This window comes from Nestor notabilis, unplaced genomic scaffold (assembly GCF_000696875.1).
Source record: "Nestor notabilis isolate BGI_N333 unplaced genomic scaffold, ASM69687v1 scaffold9325, whole genome shotgun sequence".
Lineage (NCBI taxonomy): Eukaryota > Metazoa > Chordata > Aves > Psittaciformes > Psittacidae > Nestor > Nestor notabilis.
The window spans coordinates 31,054-41,798 of record NW_009930653.1 but is presented as its reverse complement, the minus strand read 5'-3'; the positions used below and the strand labels follow the sequence as shown (position 1 = coordinate 41,798).

Sequence of the window (10,745 nt, the reverse complement as noted above, 5' to 3'; positions counted from 1 at the left end):
GGCAGGGGGGTTGGAACTAGATGATCTTTAAGTTCCCTTCCAACCCAAACCATTCTATGATTCTATAATATCCACAGCTACATCATATATTTAAAGACTTAGAGAAGCCCACTATCATTCATTAGCCACATAAATGCAACGTTCTCCACATTTTTTACCCATGTTTCCATTCTGTTTAAAGGAAATTGTCCTGCTTCATTAAGCTCCACGACAATTATCAGGCAGACTTTGCATGTGGAAGCATCAGTTTTTTGCTTTCAGAGGAAATATACTGATGAGCACTTGATCCTTTTCTTGCCTAATTCGTTTCTGCTCATTCCAGTTGTCAAAAAGTAAATTAGTTCCAGAAAGGTCAGATGAGTCTGGCCAGGCACTAACCACCACTATCATTATTATTGTCATTGAACTAGTTGAGTACACCCAGGTTCTCTCATAAACATGTTGCCCAGAAAAACTTTGTTCTTATTCAAAGAAAATTTAAAGTGATGTGTGCTAATCCTAATAGTTAACATTTAGAGCACATTTGAGGAGGGTTAGATATACTTTCAAAATTCACAGCAGGGATCTAGGTGTCTCAGGGAAAATCTAGTCTATTACAAAAAACTCTCAAGGGGAAAGTTACCAGCAAAACATGTGAATGGAAAAGGATAATGCTGCAAAATAAAACTGTGCGCATGATTAACAAGTGCAATCATTGTATAGGTTAGCATATTTAAATTAAAGCTGCATTTGTGAAAATATATGGAAGGGAGGATGTTCTATAATTACACTACTTACGTTCAGACACTTTTAAAGTCAGGTCACATTTTTACATGACTATTCTGTCAAATGAAAATAATATATATAAAAAAAATCAAACAGATCTATTAACTTCAAGAGGCAAAAAGTGTGATTCACTTTTATATAAAGCATTTACTTTTGAGATATGTAAGTAGATTGAGTTGCATCTTCACCCAAGTTCAACTGATTCTGGGAGAAAGAAGCAGCCTTTAAGCTCACTATCACACCAGAAGCATATTTGTTATGCAAGAGAACACATATAGGCTGGATGCAAGAGAAGCATTTCCCATCACCCAAAGGTGAAGTGCTATGGATTCCTGAAGCAGGAAGAGGTCAGCTGTAGGTGATATGGCTCTTCTAGCAAGCTGTTCTCCACCTATGCTGTTTTCAGATCAGGTATTCATGTTTCATCCCATCTTTGGAACTTTTAAAGAAAATAAAAAAAATCAATACTAATTAGCAACATTTAAGCCAGAAAGATAATAAGCTGTTTTCACAGCAAGGCATTTAATTGTGTAGCACAGACAAGCACTGTTTATCCAGGCCTTTAATTAGTTCAGTTTACTCTTTGTCCACTGTAATTAAAAGAGTATAAGTTCTTAAATGCAAGTTTTGTGAAGAAATGTTTGAGATCCTTCCATTTAACAGAGTATACTGGTACTGCAAACAAACAGAAGTGGGTAGATAATATATATTTCAATTATGCAAGATATGTAATGAGAGCATAGATAAAGTTTAAGGTAAATGGTGAGCTCAAACATGTCTAGCTACCTGCTAGACTATCATGGGTGAGGCAAGAGGTAGCCCAGCAGCTTCCTTTCAGCTGAGTGTAAAAAACAGTGTTTATTTCTCACTCAAAATGTACTACTCACTCAGATCATCTGGGGGCAACTTCTCAACCAGTCACAGAACAAGGCTCAGCTGTCTCTGCAGATTCTTGATGGTACATCTCAAGGAAGTACTTTAAACAAAAGCATTATACAGCTATAACTGAAAAAAAATCACTGGAAAACATGCAGTCCTGCCAACTATTCGACTCCACAGTTGCAGAACAGCAAGCTAATACACTACAGCAAGGCTGTCAAGCATTTATGCTATGTCCAGCAACGCAGAAAACTAAAGTCTTCCTAAAGGGCCTCAGGTAACCAGACCTGACATGAACAACATGGCAGCTGCTCCCATCACCCATATATGCACTTCAGTGTCTGGCCACATGCAAAGACTCTTTCTGGTCCTATCACACATTTGATGAGGAATAACCACACTTTGGTTACAGCAGAAGAGGAATCTGAGCATGTAGCTTTTCACTGTCTCCTAAAGGAGGTCACATTTCACCCCAGCTGAAAGTTCATAAGCTACTGCTCTGTTGCATGTACCTCAGTCTGAACAGCAACATCTTTAAAAGTATTTAGTTAAATAAAATTGGTCAGAGACAATGGCATAGCCACATGGCCAACAACAGATGCATATCTGTTAATGACTTTTAAAATTTTTTCTTTCAACATTCCCTGTATCTACCCTTGAGATGAACAGCATATGTTCTAGAGTTCTCTGGTGTACTACCAAATGGAGACTAACAAACAGAGGCAGAGGTGAACTTGAAAGACTAGGGGGTTTTTATTTTTGCATTTTTTTTTTAAGCAAACTGAGATTGCCAGTTAGCTTGAGACAGCTTTTAATGCAAGGAAGTATAAATTTTGAATTGCTTATGGGTTAGTAAATGTAATGCAACATCTTTTTCAGTGAAAAAGGTCACGTTTTCCACTGTTATGGAGAGCTTTTTGGAAACTTGGTTTTATTAGAGCAAGACAGGAAGAAATGCAATAAATGTCTAATCATCTTCACTGCATCCAATATTTGAAGTGAAATTTATTTTCTTGCATGTTAAAAGACAAACAGGTAGTTTATCTATATGGTCACATAGCCATCTGCTAACTCCTTGGTTTTAAGATCTTGGACTATGAAATTGGATGATTAAACCAGGCAAGGTTTAATCTGGTCCCCCAAACCAAATGTTCCAGCCATGCATATCCTTCAAAACTGTCTGAACAAAAACTCAAACAAACACCCGCTTCTTCAGCTGTAGGGCTTTCTACTTTCCTCTGGTCTGCCTCCCACAGGTGACATTTCACCACCCCAGCATCATCACCCATAAGAGGTCTCCCAAACAAAAGCAAGCATCTTCTTCGTTTCTGCTTTTTACTTGTAGCACTATGGCAGTCTGTCCCCAAACTCCCTCCCCCTCCAAGTCTGAACAGTGCCCAAACACAGGCAACCATGGGAAAAGGAATGATGACCAGGACACTGGATTTAATCCTGCAGCACAGCAGGTGCCCCAGGTGTGCAGCTGCTTGAACATCAGTCCTCCATGAGCATATTTGATGGTGGGAAAATTAGAAAAAATGATGGATGCAAAAGCTTTTCCAATGACATGCAGACACTGGCCCCAGGAGACCACATTGACCATGGGACAACATTTGAGCAAGATGTACAGATACAGATAGATGAGGTCCCCCAACCCCAAACCAGTGCTTACCATGAGTCAGCTCCTCGCTGTGCTGCCACCTGCTCAGTCCAGGAGGGCCGAGCAGAGGGCATTACCCTAGTTGCCACCCCCACCAACAGTCAATGACCCTAAATCCCTGCTGAGACATAAGTGTACTTGTAATCCCCTCTCACCTGAATGATAATGGCATGACACAGACCCAAGCTCTTGTGGCCACACCTTGACAAAATGATAATGGTCTCTTTCATTTTTCAGATCTTGATGGTCACAACCACCACAGACAAATCTCTCAGACCCCAAACAAAATCCATTTCAACATTTATGTTCTGCTGCTTGTAGGATCTGCAGTATTGCTGAGCATGATGCCATTACAACTCTACAAGTCTACAAACACAGCTTTTGGGAAGGCGAAGATGACACATAGGAGAGAAGCATTAGGGGTTGCCGAGTTCATGATTTAAACAGTAGCCAGGACTAAGCTAGACACTAATGGTGAGTGTGGACCATGCAGACCATTTGCATCATCTCTGCTGCACAAGGTTCGCCTACCTCCCACAGCCCTAGGGATATTGCATTTAAAAAGCATAAAATCCTCGTGGTTAAACTGGTAACCTTCACCACTTGGCAGCTCTGAGATAATGTCACATTCCCACCCAAAGCCTCACACACACCCCACACCTACCTAAAGACATGTTGGAGAAAAGCAGTTCTGTCACTACAGACAGAATGAGAAGTGCTGGAAAAAGGGTCTCAAATGTGGATTACAGCAGGGAGAAATGGGAAAAAGCTGACCTGGGTGTGTCTTTGCACCTACAGGTACTCTGGAGCAGCAACCCAGTCTCTGGACTCTGCATTACCATACCCCCACATAATGCTCAGTTCATGCACTCCTGTGACTGTGAAAAACTATTTGGGTGAAGTACAGCTGTGATCCTAGTCCTCCATGATGCCCTTCAACTAGTAGATTTAATCAGACTAACTTCATTTCTAGCAGCCAGAGGCAACCACAAAGCTACTATCAGAGATCATCTGCTATTACTGCTAGGTTACTCTGCCACCAGAGTGTCTTTCAGGTCTTTCACATCACAGGCTGAAAAGCTATGTTGTTTCCAGGGGTCCCCAGGCTGTGTTTTGCCTGGTCTTCCAGAAGAACAAAGGAGCAGGTGTCACCATTGCAACACATAATGTAGTAAAGAGGATAATATAGAAAAAGTGAATTATGGGAGACAAGTGATTCAAGCAAAGGTTAAACAAAGGAAAGGATTTTAGACTAGGGGAAAGGTGGATCTAGAGAGCATGGGCAGTTACAAAGCATTAAGACTTCACAGTCAGCTGCAGTTAAAGGTGTACAGAGCTATCTGTCCCTTTACCTGGTATAAAAAATATTCAGGATTTAACAAGAGCTTTGTAGTTCAGGAGTCCTCCAATGGCCAATGTATGGTCCTACTGGAAGGCTTCATAATAGTACAGATAAATCATTAGGTCCTATGTCCCCAGCCTGGGCTGAAGAGAATCCAGTGCACACACCTGGAGCACAGCTTCTGGCTTAGTTTCCTCCAAAGAAACAGACTCCAAAACTGCTCACACTCTGTCACAGCAAGTCAGACAATCAGGGGGTCGCTTCAAAATTCAGTACAGTAACAGAGCAAGATGCCAATACAGACCAGCAGACAAGTCAATTCAGGTGTCAGACGCCTCAAAACTAGAGATAGGTCCTAGGCTGAAACAATAGCATTCAAAGACTTCAGAAGATTTTTGAGTGGAGATCTGAATAACAGCCACATCTGTGTTAATGCAAGTTTGCATCTGGCCTTTGTGCAGCCCAGTGCATATAGGAACAACTTACGTGGCCACTGTTCATATTACTTTGTCTGAAATTAGTACCTCTGGAAGGTTTTTTAATTAAAAAGGACTTAGCGCTATTAAACAATAAAATATCAGAACCCCAGAGGAGACATAATTGCAAGATGGATTGTGCAGCTCCACAGTTTCCAAATCCACATGGTGTTATTGGCAGCTGGCCTTCAATTATAAGAAAGTAACAAGAAAAAGCACGCAACCAGTGACAGTGAGGCAAGGTGCCCGCTGTCTTTTAAAGGAGTACTGCTCCCCTTGAGGTTTCTGCACTGACCGGACTTTGAGGCAGCCACTGCCCTACTCATGGTAACCTCACTGACTACGACGTGGATAGCAATGTATGCAAAGGTTACCTCATGTAACTTCAGTGTTACCATAAACTGAACAGGTTTTTCTGGATTTCCACGGAAGGTAAGTTTTGGCCCAAGACATGTATAGGAGCAAAAGCTTTGACTCGGGCAGCCAGCAGTATGTGAAATTTGCCTTCAACAAGTTTTGGCTATGGCCCAACTACTGTGCTGGCAACTTCACAGAACAAATTCTTTTAGCAATAACCTCCTTCCTGCTACTTCAGCATCTCCCTGTGAGGATCTGCCCAACAGTGGGAGCTGTACAAGAACAAACAGAAGCAAAACAGAGCTGGAGTGAAATAGCTCATCAGGTTTGAAATTGTTGTAGCTTGCTCCCTTTCAAAGATGTATAAGCACAAAAAGGTTTGGTTTGTTTTTTGGGGTTCTTTGGGGGTGGGGAAGCAAAGCATGGCAGAAATTAATCCAGACATTTAACTTCATATTTTTAAAGCATTTCAAACACCACTTTGAAAAGTCTTCCCAAAGAGAAAACGTATGAATTTCACTACAGAGTCTTGAACAGAATGCTTTATTTGACCAAAAGTAGATTCACCTCCACTGTCCGTTTGCCCCAATGCTACTGCTTCTCACTGTCCCAAAGGGCTTCCTCACTACACGCACAAAGCTATTTTATATGGCACTAAGGGGACACAGATGACTTCACAAACTCCTACCCATAGTTACAGCCCAGCAGTGTCTGGGCTCCTCATTTACTATCATACCAAAACCCTGTACTGTACTGAGAGACACATTAGTCACTTATTTCTCATTCCAGTGACAGTGGTTTTACCTGCAGTGAAGTAGAAGCTACTCTAAACCTCAGCTCCTTTAGCTTCAGTGTGATACCAATTACTCAGATACCTATAAATATCCTTAACTTCACAATTTCTTGTTAAGGCAATACTATAAGGACCAATATACTTGAAGCAGATGAATGCAAACACAGCTGTAATCACACCAACCACAAAACTGATCTACATGAGGAAAAAAAAAAAAACCAAAAAAAAAAACCAGACAAACAAACACCCCCCAGAAAACAACAACTCAAAAGGAATAGGGACAAAATCCCACGTTTCAGTGGGGTGAAATTCCTAATGTAGTTTGCTGCACAGCTACAGATAGAATAAAGGCAGTACTGAAGTATAAGAAGCCAACCTTAGGGCCACGTTCCAAAAGCTCACCAGCAGCTCAATGTTCAGTACTTCAGTGTAAGCTATAAAATAAAACAAATCCTCTAAAATAAATAAATAAATAAATAAATAAATTCAGATTTACTTGCCTGTCCTAAAGCAAGTCTGATGGGATACATGGTTTCAAGGGTAAAATCTTCGTCTAATGTTGTGATTCTATTCAATTATTACCAACATACTCCTAGCCTTCAGAGTTCACTCTTGCAGACACCAAGCTGATGCTGAGTTTGGCAGGGATGCTGACACACCTACTAGGCAAGACAACAAAAAAGGAGTCTCAGGCTCAGCATTTCTAAAGAGATCTGACACAAAAGTAGGACAATATTGATTGTCTCTAAAGTATTTTATAGGCTGCTTTAGCAAGCAGCACTTTCAAAAAGGGCATAAGCAATCACAAGGCAAGGGATGCCATGAGACAAACCTTGAAACTGCATGCATTGCTTAGCAAAAAAGACCTGCAGGCCCATCCTCCGCAGATTTGTCTTGTGAAAGACTGTTCTTGAGTCTCCATATGCACACAAGTCTGAATAAATAGCCAGCACTGAGAACACAAGTTTTACTCTCAAGTTTTTCAATTAACAGATTCTCATCTCTCCACAGTTGCTCTTGCACCTTGAGATGAACAAGCAATCTGGAGAAAGCATTACTACTGAACCTGTTCTCACAACACAGGCAGTAATTCAGACACTGCCCCATTAAGGAAGCAAGAAGAAAGTCACACCTCCATGAGCACCTCTGCAGCAGCAAGTAGAGACAAGAACCTAGCCAACTTCATATGGGGTTGGACTAGTGACCCACAATGTACTTGCTGTGCAGGGTAAAAGGTCTCCGTATCATTTTCAGCTTGCCACTCTCCTAGGCAACCTGCTGAGCTCTATCTGCTGCTGAGATTTGCAGGAGGGCAGGCTCAAGACTGACAGCCACTAGGTCAAGAGATGGACACAAACTAGAATAAAAGCTGTTAATGTATAAAGTTTGCAAAACCTGAAGTGATCAAGGAATGCTCCAGCATTACAAACTCCTCCCTCCTTTTCCCCACCTCCTATTCTGGCTGACACCAATGGAAATCTGTAACACCTGACAGTAACTAGTTACGAGCCACCATCATAAAAAAACCTGACAGGAACAGATAATCACAAAAGACCCAAGACTGGAAGGGGACTGGAGATCTTTTAGTGCAGCACCGTGCTCAGAGCAGGGTAACTAGGGCAGGCTGCTCAGGTCGATGTCCAGTCAGGCTTAGACCATCTTTTTTAAAGATAAGAGACTCCAAAACCTCTCTGGGTCACCTGTTCCAGGTGTTTGACCACCTTCACAGTAGAATAATTCTGTTTAAAGGAAGTTTCCTGTATTTCAACTTGTGACCATACACATAGACAAGATTCCCCATGAGCCTTCTCTTCTCCAAGCAAAGAATTACCAGCTCTCTCAGCCTTGTCTCATATGAGAAAGACTCCCATCTCTTAATAATCTTCATGGTTGTTTGCTGGACTTGCTACAGTATGTCCATGTCTCATACTGGGGAGACCAGAACAGGACAAAGCATTCCAGATGTGTCTCACCCCCAGAGTAGAGGGGAAGGAACATCCTCTTGAGCTGCCAGTGGTGCTCTTCCTACTACAGACCAGGAAACTGTTGGTATGTTTTTTTCCCTCTCAAGGGCACACCCTGGTGCCCAACAGGACCTCCAAGGCCTTTTCTGCAAAGCTGCTTTCCAGGCAGTCAGTACTAGTGCATGTAGCTATTCCCCCCCAGGGTCAGGACTTTGCATTCCCTTTTGTAGAATTTCACAGGATACCCGTCAGCCCATTTCTTCACCATCTCAAAGTCCTTCGAATTGCAGCACAATCATAGTGTAACACCTACTCCTCCCACTTCTGTATGGTCTGCAAACTTTCTGAAAGGTGCACTTGGTCCCATCATCCAGATTATTAGTAAAGATGTTAGACAGTATTGGCCCTACCACCAATCCCTAGGGACTGATTTCCAATTGGACTTTGTGCTGATGACCACAACCCTATATGGTCAGCAGCTCAACCAGTTTTCACTTTATCTCCTTGTTCACATGTCTAACCAACACTTCATCAATTTGTCAATGAGGATGTTACGGGAGACAGTGCCAAAAGCCTTACTAAAGTTGAGGGAAACACATCCACTGCTCTCCCCATATCTACCAAGCTAATAATCTCATCAGGTTCATCAAGCATGACTTCATAAATTCATGCTGACTATTCCCAATCACCTTCCTGTCCTTTACATGCTTGGAAACAGTTTCCAGGATTATTCGCTTCATCAATTTCCTGGAGACTGATGTGAGGCCAATCACCCATAGTTCTCCAGATTCTCCTCCTTGGGCTTCTTGAAGATAGTGGCGACAATTTCTTTCTTCCAGTCCTCAGGCATCTCCCTCAATTGATTGCCATGACTTTTCAAATATAATCAAGAGAGGCCTCACAATAGCATCAGCCAGCTCATCCAGCACTTGGTGGGATGTACTAACAAGTCCCATGGGCTTGCGTATGTCCTGTTTAAGTGTTCCATAACCTGGATCCTCCCCTCCACCAAGGGTAAGCTTTCCTTGCTCCAGACTTTTACCACTGATCTCAGGGGCCTGGGATTGCTGAAGACAAGTTTTACCAGTAAATACCATGATGGAGGCAGTGGGTGCGCCTTAGTCATTTCCCCATCCTTTGTCACAAGATCCTCCTGTCCCATTCAGCATTGGATCCAGATCTTCTCTCACATCTGTTAAGCAGCCCTTTTTGTTGCCCTTCACATCACTTGTCAAATTCTGGATGGGCTTTCGCTTTCCTAATCCTGCCTTTGAATGATCACTGTCTATATGCCTCCTGGGTCACCTGTCCCTGCTTCCAGCTCTTCTACACTTTTTATGGAAATGGCCAGATCATAAGGAGTACTCTCCATGCTTGCTCCATTTCGGTACCCCATCATAATCAGTGTTCAGTTTCAAGTATTTCCATTTCTTCCCTACGGGGAATAAATTCTCCTTCAGGGGTTATGATGTGAAGTCCCCAGCAAACTTTTTACACACTTGAAAACCTGATTCCTAATCAAAGGAAGAACAGTCTTAAATGTATAACCTCGGCTGAAGCACTTCATATTTAATGATGACCTTCATTGAACATGTTTTGAAGTTACTTCCCAAACAAGGTCTTATCTTTTCATTTTTACCATTTTCATCAGGTGAGGAGGTGGAAGCCCTGCAGTGTTAGAACCTATTTCAAGTTCCAAGTAGGAGGCTAAGCAAGAACAAGTAACAAACATGCTTTAGTGATTACTGTAAATCACAGGGTATCCAATTTTCTATTGCTCTAGGTTTTCCATTACAAAGATGGGACCTCTTCTTCATGGCAGGCCATTAGCATTCACTCTCAATACGGCTCCACAAAATAGTATCAGGTCATGGTAATTCAGGGTCCTAAATGGTGTACCTGGCACAGATACAAACTTCTTGTTTTATATTAGACAATGAAAGGCCTCCTTATTCATCACTGATAAAACAGACTGAGGTATATACACAAGGTAACACGTCTAGAGGTTTAATGGCTTTCTGAAGTACTTTTGCCGTCCTCCCTAACAAGGGATTATACAAAATGCTGCTATTCTTTCCACTGAAACAAGCACTGCTTTCAGGATAATTAATTTTTTAAAAAACTCATTTCCAAAAGTATGAAAAATACTGCACATTCCAATAATATATTAATCTGCAGTACTGTGCTAAACCTTGGCTTTCTCCACCAGTGATGTTTCGAGAGCAGTTGGAAGTCAAATAACTGCGTCCAGGGTCTTAAAGACTGCAAGTAAACAGATTTAGAAGAAAGAAGTTTAATCCTGTGAAGAGCTTTAGATATGTGGAAAGATTAGCATTATTGGAAAAAAATTCTGCAACATCCAGTAATTTTATGTCAATTTTGAAGTAAATATTAATTTCATACATGCCTAAAAGATTGTTTACCCATTCCAAAAATGTAACAACTTTATTAATGATCTGAAGAGGATTAGCAAACAGCACTTTAGCTTCACACATTATCAAATTGGCAG

General features: G+C 41.6%; 1 protein-coding gene across 1 annotated transcript in view; it reads right to left on the bottom strand.

The window, feature by feature from the left end:
* GLP1R (glucagon-like peptide 1 receptor) overlaps nt 1-10,745 on the bottom strand; it is a 54,012-nt gene that overhangs the window by 40,894 nt on the left and 2,373 nt on the right. The window lies entirely within an intron of this gene.